Source organism: Rana temporaria, chromosome 1 (genome assembly GCF_905171775.1).
Source record: "Rana temporaria chromosome 1, aRanTem1.1, whole genome shotgun sequence".
NCBI classification, from domain to species: Eukaryota; Metazoa; Chordata; class Amphibia; order Anura; family Ranidae; genus Rana; species Rana temporaria.
In genome coordinates this window covers 678,888,228-678,899,521 of record NC_053489.1, presented here as the reverse complement: position 1 = coordinate 678,899,521, position 11,294 = coordinate 678,888,228, and positions in this window count along the sequence as shown.

The window sequence follows — 11,294 nt, the reverse complement described above, 5'->3', positions numbered from 1 at the left end:
TGGCACACGCCCATTTAAATTGTCCCGCCTTGCGCCGGAGGCCGCCGGCGTAGGTTTTCATCGCAAGTGCTTGGTGAATCAGCCACTTGCAATGAAAACTTGCGGCGGTGTAACGCATCTACGATACGTTACGCCACCGCAATTCTTCGTGAATCTGGCCCTAAGAGTTATAGGAGAAAGTGTTTTGGGGGCTTTAGTGTTGGAAAAGTGGAAATTTATGTGACTTCCAATTTTCACAAGTAGATAAGAGTTTTGGTCTTTCTTTGCATTGTTACAAATGTTCTAGGGTATGGAGCTGTGTATATGGTCTTTGAATCAGATAAAGATTTATTGGATTGTTTAATATATTTTGCATACTTTATTTTTTATTTGTTGAGATAAATATTCTAGGTGTTCTACACCCCTAACATTGTCTGTTGAATTGGTTGTAGTTGTCATTAGAATAATACTGCCAGTGTTTAGTATTCATATTGTCTTCCTGGAGGGTCACCTGTACTATTGTTTGTTGTGTTTACCAGATACACCGTATCCCATCACTATTGTTCTCCATGTCCCCTCTGTCTATTGTCTTTCGGGTGTAGGCTCAAACTATTCAGAGTAGATACCATTGTTATTATAAATGTTGTGTCTCAGTCCTGTGTACGGAATATTCAATTAAAGGGACCTGTCAGGATATGAATATTGGAGTTGCCATTGTTGTAATATTAATATAGATATGTAGGTATTGTAAAATAGTGTGGTATATGTAAGGCACAGTATATATGTGTGACATACAGGAATTCAAGGTTACACATCAAAAGGTGTTTGCTGGGTTAGTGGTCAAACACAGATCAAAGGAACAGCTGAGGACCCTTTTGATGTGTTAATCTTATCTAAGACGACCTAGGTGTGTGAGATGGCCTGGTAAGGAAGGAAGTATTTATTGATGGTAATTAGACTTGAGGGGGGTATTCATTCAATGGGAACATTTGGTTGACCCCCCTCCAGTGTGAGACCAATATTTGAGGCAGTCAAGCTGGCATTCAGCTAGTGTAGTCTTGTCACTCTATGATGAATATGGCACATGTCTAGGAAAAGATGGGATTCTGAAATACTCTGTTGGATCTTTGTATCGTCTGTGGACTTTGGACTTTGTATGTTAGTGGAAGATCCATTAAATGCCTTCTCTGGATATTTCTACATTGGTGCCGTTCAAGTGACCAGAAGCGCATTTTCAGGACTTAGTAACAGAAGCCGGTGATGATAGCAATCCTGTGAGTTGGAGAGAAGTCTGATGGAGACCCAAGAGCTGTGCGGTGACTCTAATGTCTGGTTGTGACATAAGAGAGTCTGATATACAAGACTAAACAAGTTTGGAACCCCATCACGTACGAAAGCAGAAACTGTCCGACTAAGTTCGACAAGATATGGTCCAGCTGGGTCGATGCCTCGGGCTAGCTGCCCCCCCCCCCCCCGGTCTTATGGTTTTGTTGGTTTAGGTTCTGCTCACCCATCTGTACTACTTTATGGCCCTTGCATCGTACTTACCTTGATTTTTGTGACCAATTTATAACTGCAATCTGTGACTGAATACGCACGTTTACCTTTCAACTGTCATTGTTTTCTGTTACTTGTTTGTATGTCAATAAAAGAAGACTTTTACTGTGAAAAAAAAAAAAGTTTGGAAACCCAGAATTTTTCTCTGGAGACTGGAAACTGAAGTACTGCCGTGTACTAGAAGACCGGAACTGGCAAGGTGGAGCTTCAAATGCGGTGAGTAAAATATTTCCTTTATTTTAAATTATTAGTACTATAGTCAAAATGCTTACTCAGTGTGAGACTAGTGTCAGTTCTGAAAAAAAGTTAACAAATGGGTATTAAAATGTATTAAAGCGTCATGGCCAGGGCTTTTTTTCTGGGGGAACTTGTTCCACCACCTTTGGCTCAGACCCTTTGGTGCCTGCTCACTACAATTACTTGTAAACACAGAAGTCTGGTTTCTGTGTTTACAAGTGACAGCTCTGCCCTCTGTGTGTAACCCCCTGAACTCTGCACTCTGTATGTAATGCAATTCTGGTATTTAATGCCTCTTTAAGACCCTTCTACTGTTTTTGAAATCTGAACAGGGTCGTGGTTGAGTTCCTGCACCTATTTTCTGAGAAAAAAAGCTCTGGTCATGGCGGTCCTTATGAAATTCCAGAAAAATGTAAGCAGATGTGGACTATCATGAAGGAATTTTTAGAGAAAAGTGTTTTTGATAGCAAAATTTCAGAAAGTAAAAGAAAAGGTTGTATTGTGCAGGGCTTGTTGTTTAAAACTGGAAAGTTCTTTGAATGATAAGGTTGAGGAAATGGCAGTTACAGAGTGCAGTTGATAATAGCCATAAGGTTTGTCAGAGGTTACAAAACCAATCAGAAACTGAGACAGTAAATTTAAAATTGCATGCAGTTACCATTGGTGGAGCTTTGCTTGAGAAATCTAAAACGTTGTGATGAATTATCAGAGGAAAATGAGAGATTAAAGTTAAGAATTATGGAATTAGAGAAGAGATCTCAGGAGTGCAGATATGCATCAAATCTTGGATTAACCTCTTGCCCACTGGGCACTTAAACCCCCTTCCTAACCAGACCAATTTTCAGCTTTCGGTGCTCTCACAATTTGAATGACAATAACTCAGTCATACAACATTGTGCCCATCTGAAATTTTTGTCCTTTTTTCCCCACAAATGGAGCTTTCTTTTGGTGGCATTTGATCACCTCTGGGTTTTTTATTTTTTGCGCTAAGAAAAAACAGACAATTCTGTAAAAAAATATATAAAAATAAATAAAATCTTGTTTCTGTCATATTAGCAGGTATTGCAGAGTATTGGGGGGTATTGCAGAGTATTGCGCAGGGAGGGATGGCTGGATCTGTGACTGCATTTGCCACAGATCCAGCCCACAGCAGCTGCTGCTGCTGCTTCCGCTCTCCCCCCTCTCCTTTCACACTGTACCGATCGGTACAGAGAGGAGAGGGAGGAACCGGCGTCATTTGACGGAGCGATCACGTGGTAAACGGCCGCTATCAGCAGCAATTTACCGCGATCTGTGATGCGCGGGGTCTTCTAGACCCCGCGCTCACAGATGATTCCGGGAGCGCGCCCCAGGGGGCGTGCGAGTGAAGGATTCTGGGAGGACGTCCTCCCAGAATAACTCCACCGCGCTGTAGACGTCTTTTGTCTATGGCGCGGTGGGGAAGTGGTTAAGCAATCTGCAGCAAAATACAAACTGTCTATCAAATGAAACAGAACCTCATATTAAATCTGATAATTCATTGCCAGCCGCACCCACTGTGACCACCACGGTTTATAATACTACAGGTGAAGTTCAGGTTGTAATGAAGCATTTGAAACCAAAAGAACTGGATGCAATTCTTAAAGAAATGGGAATGGTTCCCTGCCACGATTTAAACAGATTTTTAAAATGGTTTTGTGACTTGCAGAATGTCATAGATTTGTACAATATCAACCCATCTGACGTAGAAAGAGTTTTGCAACATTCTTTAGGGAATAGTCTTTGGGTTGATATTGTACAAATCTATGACATTCTGCAAGTCATAAAACCATTTTAAAAATCTGTTTAAATCATGGCAGGGAACCATTCCTATTTCTTTAACCACTTAAGCCCCGGACCATTTTGCAGCTAAATGCCCAGGCCAGGTTTTGTGATTCGGCACTGCGTCGCTTTAACAGACAATTGCGCGGTCGTGCGACGTGGCTCCCAAACAAAATTGGCGTCCTTTTTTCCCCCACAAATAGAGCTTTCTTTTGGTGGTATTTGATCACCTCTGCGGTTTTTATTTTTTGCGCTATAAACAAAAATAGAGCGACAATTTTGAGAAAAATGCAATATTTTTTACTTTTTGCTATAATAAATATCCCCAAAAACATATATAATTTTTTTTTTCTCAGTTTAGGCCGATACATATTCTACCTATTTTTGGTAAAAAAAAAAAAAAAAAAAAAAAAATCGCAATAAGCGTTTATCGATTGGTTTGCGCAAAATTTATAGCGTTTACAAAATAGGGGATAGTTTTATTGCATTTTTATAAATTTTTTTTAATACTACTATTGGCGGCGATCAGCGATTTTTTTCGTGACTGCGACATTATGGCGGACACTTCGGACAATTTTGACACATTTTTGGGACCATTGTCATTTTCACAGCAAAAAATGCATTTAAATTGCATTGTTTATTGTGAAAGTGACAGTTGCAGTTTGGGAGTTAACCACAGGGGGCGCTGTAGGAGTTAGGGTTCACCTAGTGTGTGTTTACAACTGTAGGGAGGTGTGGCTGTAGGACTGACGTCATCGATCGAGTCTCCCTTATATAAGGGATCACTCGATCGATGCGCCGCCACAGTGAAGCACGGGGAAGCCGTGTTTACATACGGCTCTCCCCGTTCTTCAGCTCCGGGGAGCGATCGCGACGGGGCAGCTATAAACGAATAGCCGCGCCGTCGTCCCGGATCGCTCCCCGAGGGAATCCGACCGCCGCATGTAGCGGGGGGGGGGTCCCGATCGGACCCCCCACCCGCTAATAGGCAAGGACGTACATTAACGCTCATGTGCCTGTACGTGCCATATTGTGGACGTACATTTACATGCGGAGGTCGGGAAGTGGTTAATATAGATATGTAGGTATTGTAAAATATTGTGGTATATGTAAGGCACAGTATATATATGTTAAAGAAATTTTCCCAGTGGGGTTTTTAGGCAGCTCAGATTAGAAAAAAAATGAATTACAGTGTAGTTAAAAGTAATTGTGTTTATTCACATGTATAAAAGGGGGGTTCACAGGGTGGGACAATTGTTGATTACAAATTAGAGCATAAGTTGTGGCATGGCACAAAGACACAATTTACATATAATGTATAAACAGTGCACAATATTATATTCATACGGCCAGTAATTGTAGCGCAGTATAAATAATTCCTAACGTTTCGACCTTGTCGGTCTTCTTCAGAGGATTTATTGCGACTGGAAGGGAACACACATGAATTAAAATCTCATAACAAATTTTTTATGGTAACAAGTTACACCTTTAAGAAGACCCATTATTACATCCGTATAGAAAAACCTTAAAGAACAAGGGACAAGCGGGTAGAACAAAAAGGAAAACAAATTGGTATGTATGTAAAAGATATAAGGGAATAAAGTTTATTATTTACCTTAATATGGATGTAAAGAGCGTCACAGTGTATTGCTCTATGCTGAATGGGGGTATCCGACAGAATCTCCACAGGGATTCAAGGTTACACATCAAAAAGGTGTTTGCTGGGTTAGTGGTCAAACACAGATCAAAGGAACAGCTGAGGACCCTTTTGATGTGTTAATCTTATCTAAGGCCTCGTACACACGTCCGAGAAACTCGACGGGCAAAACACATCGTTTTGCTCGTCGAGTTCCTTTTGAAGCCGCCGAGGATCTCGGCGAGCCTACTTTTCCCACTGACTAACGAGGAAATAGAGAACATGTTCTCTTTTTGGTTAAAAAAGAAGGTACAGCGCAAAAAACAGTGAATGATTGATGATGAAAACCTAATGACTGAACATAGGTGAAAAAATAAAAAACATAAAAAAGTGGCCCGAGTCTGCAGGCAATCAGAAACTAGGGTTGTCCCGATACCGATACTAGTATCGGGACCGATTCCGAGTATTTGCGGGAGTACTCGTACTCCCGCAAATACCCCCGATACCGAAATAGAATACTCCCCCCCCCGCTGCCGTCGACTGGTTAATACGCGCGGGGAACATTACAGCTTTCATTTGAATAGCTGTAGTGTTTCCCGCCGCGTATAGACACTTCCCCTTGCTCGGGTGAACTGTCCAATCCCGAGCAAGGGGGAGTGTCTATATGCAGTGCGGCGCGAATCATTACAGCTATTCAAATGAAAGCTGTAATGTTCCCCGCGCGTATTAACCAGTCGGCGGCAGCGGGATGCAGGTAAGGGGGACATGGCTGGATATGGGGGGAGACATGGCTGCATATGGGGGGGAGACATGGCTGCATATGGGGGACATGGCTGGATATGGGGGGAGACATGGCTGCATATGGGGGGGGGGGGGGAGACATGGCTGCATATGGGGGGGGGGGGGAGACATGGCTGCATATGGGGGGAGACATGGCTGCATATGGGGGGGGAGACATGGCTGCATATGGGGGGGGAGACATGGCTGCATATGGGGGGGGGGACATGGCTGCATAGGGGGGGGGGGGACATGGCTGCATATGGGGGGGGAGACATGGCTGCATATGGGGGGGAGACATGGCTGCATATGGGGGGGGGGGAGACATGGCTGCATATGGGGGGGGGAGACATGGCTGCATCTGTGGGGGGAGACATGGCTGCATCTGTGGGGGGAGACATGGCTGCATCTGTGGGGGGAGACATGGCTGCATCTGTGGGGGGAGACATGGCTGCATCTGTGGGGGGAGACATGGCTGCATCTGTGGGGGGAGACATGGCTGCATCTGTGGGGGGAGACATGGCTGCATCTGTGGGGGGAGACATGGCTGCATCTGTGGGGGGAGACATGGCTGCATCTGTGGGGGGAGACATGGCTGCATCTGTGGGGGGAGACATGGCTGCATCTGTGGGGGGAGACATGGCTGCATCTGTGGGGGGAGACATGGCTGCATCTGTGGGGGGAGACATGGCTGCATCTGTGGGGGGAGACATGGCTGCATCTGTGGGGGGACATTTTATTAAAAGTATCGGTATTCGGTATCGGCGAGTACTTGAAAAAAAGTATCGGTACTTGTACTCAGTCCTAAAAAAGTGGTATCGGGACAACCCTATCAGAAACCCATATTATATGATAAATGAATGTTAGTATTAACAAAGTCCAAACATATTGAGTGAGGAACAGTGAATAATTGGAAGTCCAAAGAATGAAATCTCCAATGTGAATCAGCTGAATCACTGATATTAAACTCAAAAAATGTGCCATCAGAAGAAATCCATGCGATCTATCCACCAGATAAAACACCCAAGTGATATAGTGTTGTAGTCTGCTTACCAGAGCAAATGACCACTACAGCGGTCAGTATGGACACAGGATTTATTTAAAGTCTCCCAACAAGACTAAGGGGAATCCGGTTCCTAAATCCTGGATGTAGCTTTCATATATGTCTCAGAAGGGAGAGAAAATGGAAAATCCCCATAGTGTGAAATTGCTAAAACAGCGGTAATTTATTAAAAAGTATTGCACTTACAGAAAAGTCAACAATGCGCGCATTGAAATAAACATCCGCCCGTATATACGAGTGATCTCTGCGTCTTCTCGTGTCCTCCTGCTGTCTCTGCTTACTGTGTAGGAAACGTGATGGCGTCGGGACGCTGGCCACGCCTACGCGTTTCGTCACAAGATGACGTCGTCGGGGATCGCAGCCAAAGCGAAACATTCTGGATTCTTCCTTATATTAGATGCTGAGAAGGCGTTTGACAGGTTGGCTTGGGACCACCCTGAAGCTGTATTACAGGAATTAGGTCTTGGCATTCGACTTGTATGCATCATAATGTCACTGTACATCAACCCTATAGCTAAAGTTTGAGTAAATAGCCTCCTGTCCAACGCCTTCTCCATTCTCACTCTTGAGCCCTTTCTACATTGGCTAAGGGACAACACAAACATCCGGAGGAATAACAGGGGCCAACAAAACAAGACAGCCCCATTTGCGGACGACATTCTACTTTTGCCTCACAGAGCCTCATACAACTCTACCCAACCTCAAAATTATTTTCGCTAGTTTCAAAATTCATTGCACACTTTAAAACATAACATTGCTGGAATCGAAAGTTCAAAAACGTAAAACAAAACTTCCCATTTACATGGCAAACAGAAGCTATAACTCAACTAGGAATCAACCTGCCGATACTCAAAAAAAAAAAAAAAAAAAAAAATACCACCCACTTCTCAAAACCCTAATGGAAGACCTCCAAAAATGGAACAAGTCACATTTCTCATGGTTTGGTAGCAATCATGAAAATTAACATCTTACCACGAATATTATACCGCCTCCAAAGAGAAAAAAAAAGAGAAAGAGAGTGTAATAAAAAGCTGCAATACCTAGTAACAAACAATGCAACATTTCATAGTTCTCTATAGGCCACAAAAAAAAACAAAAAAAAAAACAAATTGCACATGAAAACGCTTAAAGATGTAACACTCAGGTGTGGATGTAGCCTAAAAGAAATCAGTGGAAGGTGGCACTTCATGTGGAGAACAGCAAAATTGTTCAACCACAGAAGAGGTCTGCACAGAAACCACAGACAACCCCCCCCCCCCAGTGAGGATCTTCCCATCCCCCCAACTTCCCTCCTGTAGTGAGCGCACAGTAAATCTCTGCAGGGCATGTGTTCAAACATTTGCCAAAATATCTTCATAGTAATGTGCCCATGTACTATATAGTACTGGTACTATGTACATTTATGTGTAGAGCAGAGTGTAGTTAAACTCTGATCCTGATTGTTAGAGCAATTATGTGTTCTCTGTCTCAGCTTGGCTGTGATGCAGGCTCATTCTGCTGTACTGGGGTGTTCTTCCAGCCCCGGTGCTGCAGGTGGCAGCAGTGGAGTCAAGGTTTGGGTGCTCTTTCCCAGCACGGGGGTTTGTCCTCGCTGTGCATGCTGGGAGGGGTATTTATGGGGCAGGCGCCATTGGTTCTGGGTCTTCTTTGTCGAGTGTGGCACCCACCTTTAGGGTGGCCACATCAGGCTGGCCAGGGCGTGCGTGCCACGTGGTGTTCCTGGTTACGGGACCATGTTGGCCCAGAGCATCTGAACCAGCGATGGGGATCCAGTGAGCGACTGGGTTCCCTATTTTGAAGATCCCAAGTTGTGTGCCGTTCGGTGGGGGAATTGGTCGAGGAGCACCATTGAAAGTCTGGCGGTCCAATAGGGCTTGGATGAAACCACCGGGGATCACAGTTAGCCGGACACTGTGGGACTGATCACCTGTCAGTCGGTACCTGGGCATCAAGCTGAAGGAGATCCAGACGTAACTCAATTAAGGAGGGATATCTCCGGGAATTCAACCCAGAGGGAACCTGTGGCAGAGGTATCTTATGAGGCTCATTGAGAGGGGTCTGTGGCACAGACTTTCTCCCAAGTTCACCAAGGAGGGTCTGTGGCAGAGACTTATTTCTACAATTGTCCACGTGATGCTTCGGCTGCCAGGTCAGTGAGAGGCCTGTCCGGGTACACTAAACCCACTCTGGCGGGAGTGGTACTAAGAAGTGTTACGTTTGGAGGCAGGACTGTTTCCTATTATTACGCCTGAATATGCTATTCAATCTTCTTCAGCTTAAGGCCCCTTTCACATGTGCGGACCATACGTCTGCTTTTTCATCCATCCGTTTGCAGATGAAAAAGGGACATACATTGGTCCCTATGTGATTGCGGATGTCTGCGGATGTCAGCGGATAAACATCCGCTGACACCCGTAATCACATGCCTCCGCAAAGATCTGATTTTGCGGACGGAAGAAAACCCTATTTTTTCTTCCGTCTGCGGATCGGATGAACACACGGTCCGTGTTCATCCGATCCCCCCATATGGAAGAGTGGAGAAAAGACAGGGCAGTCCCTGCACAGTGTGCGGGGACCGCCCTGTCAGCCGACGGCTCAGCGGGGATATACGGAGCGATCCTCGCTGAGCTTACGGGCACACGGAGGCAAATCATTACTGATCCGCCCCGTGTGAAAGGGCCCTCACTTTCCTCACCACAAGTTTACTGTTTTTACCCGGGCTGGGTAATAAAGAGCACAGCAAAAGAACACCTGTCTGGACATAACTTTAACTTTTACTTCTACTAGATGTACTATACATCAATCACGCCTAGTAATTTCGGAGGAGCCAAGAGGCAACACGCCGCCCAAAAATCCAGCAGCTCCTCCGGGGGTAGTGCTACAGTAACATTGGCTGAGGTGTCAAATCCCATACAGCCAAAATTCCAACTTCCATCCACACAGCCAATTTGTAGAGTAAAAAACAAAAAAATAAATCCACAGTAAAAAGGCAACTTCAGCATCATAGCATTCAAAATGTCCTTTAGTCAAGTGACTATATACATATATGTGCAAACATACATAGCAGCTTGGGACAAGTCTGCAGTAGTTGAGGGGAATTCAGGTTTAAAATAATTGCTGCGACAATATACAATCATGAGATGCAATTTAATTAGTTTTAGCACAGACTTGTTTCAGGTACAAATTCTGGTTTGGTGTAGACAGTTTTAAGCATTTAAAAAAGGTTATAAAATAATAAAAAAATAAAATAAAAAAACACACACACACCACACACACGATTGAAGTAAACATAATTAACTTAAGCAAGGTCATGGTTGCGTGTCGAGTTAATTATGTTGACTTCAATTGTTTACCTCTCCTCCGTAAATGCCATCTTCCTGGTTATTCTACCCACCCAACAAGTTTCAGGTCGGGTTCACATATACTGTATGTTATGAATTGGACGTGGTTTTCACCGCTAGACATGTGCAATTTGTTTAGTTCCAAAATTTGTTTTAACCAATTTAGACAAAATTTGTTAGTTTCGAAATCCCGAATATCCAAAAAGAAGAAAAATTCAAAGAGAACGAAAATCTGAAAAAGAAAGAAAAAAAAACTGAAAACTCCAAAATCTGAACTAATAAACTTAATGGAGTTGGATTATTTTTTTTAAAATAACAAACATGTTATACATACCTCCACTGTGCAGCTCATTTTGCACAGAGTGGCCCCCAATCCACATCATCTGGGGTCCCTCGGCGGCTGTCTCTGGTCCTCCCCGCACGAACTACACACATTCATGCGAGAGAGCTTGCATTGTGTGTAGTCCTTGCGGGCGCGCTCCCGTGATACAGTGAGCGGCCATAGCCGCTCGCTGTATCACTCGGCCCACCCCTCTGCGCGCCACATCACTGGATGTGATTGACAACAGCGCCAGCCTATGGCTGCACTTCTTCCAATCCATCAGCTCTAGCCAATCAGCGGCCAGGCTGAGCGGCGAAGGGGATGTCAGGGCCGAGCGCGGGACTTTCGAGGGGTCAGGCAAGTATACCGGGGGGCGGTATGTTTGAAAAGAATGCATTAAGGTGAAAAAAAAAATTCCTTTACAACTCCTTTAACTATTAAAATTATAGGTATTGGAATTGCCTTTCAAATGTTGCTGTTAGTGAACGTGACAAATACAAATTTATCCGAAGTTACGAATTATTCGTAATAAATGAACGCCGTATCTAAACGAATGGAACGTAACAAATTAACAATACAATA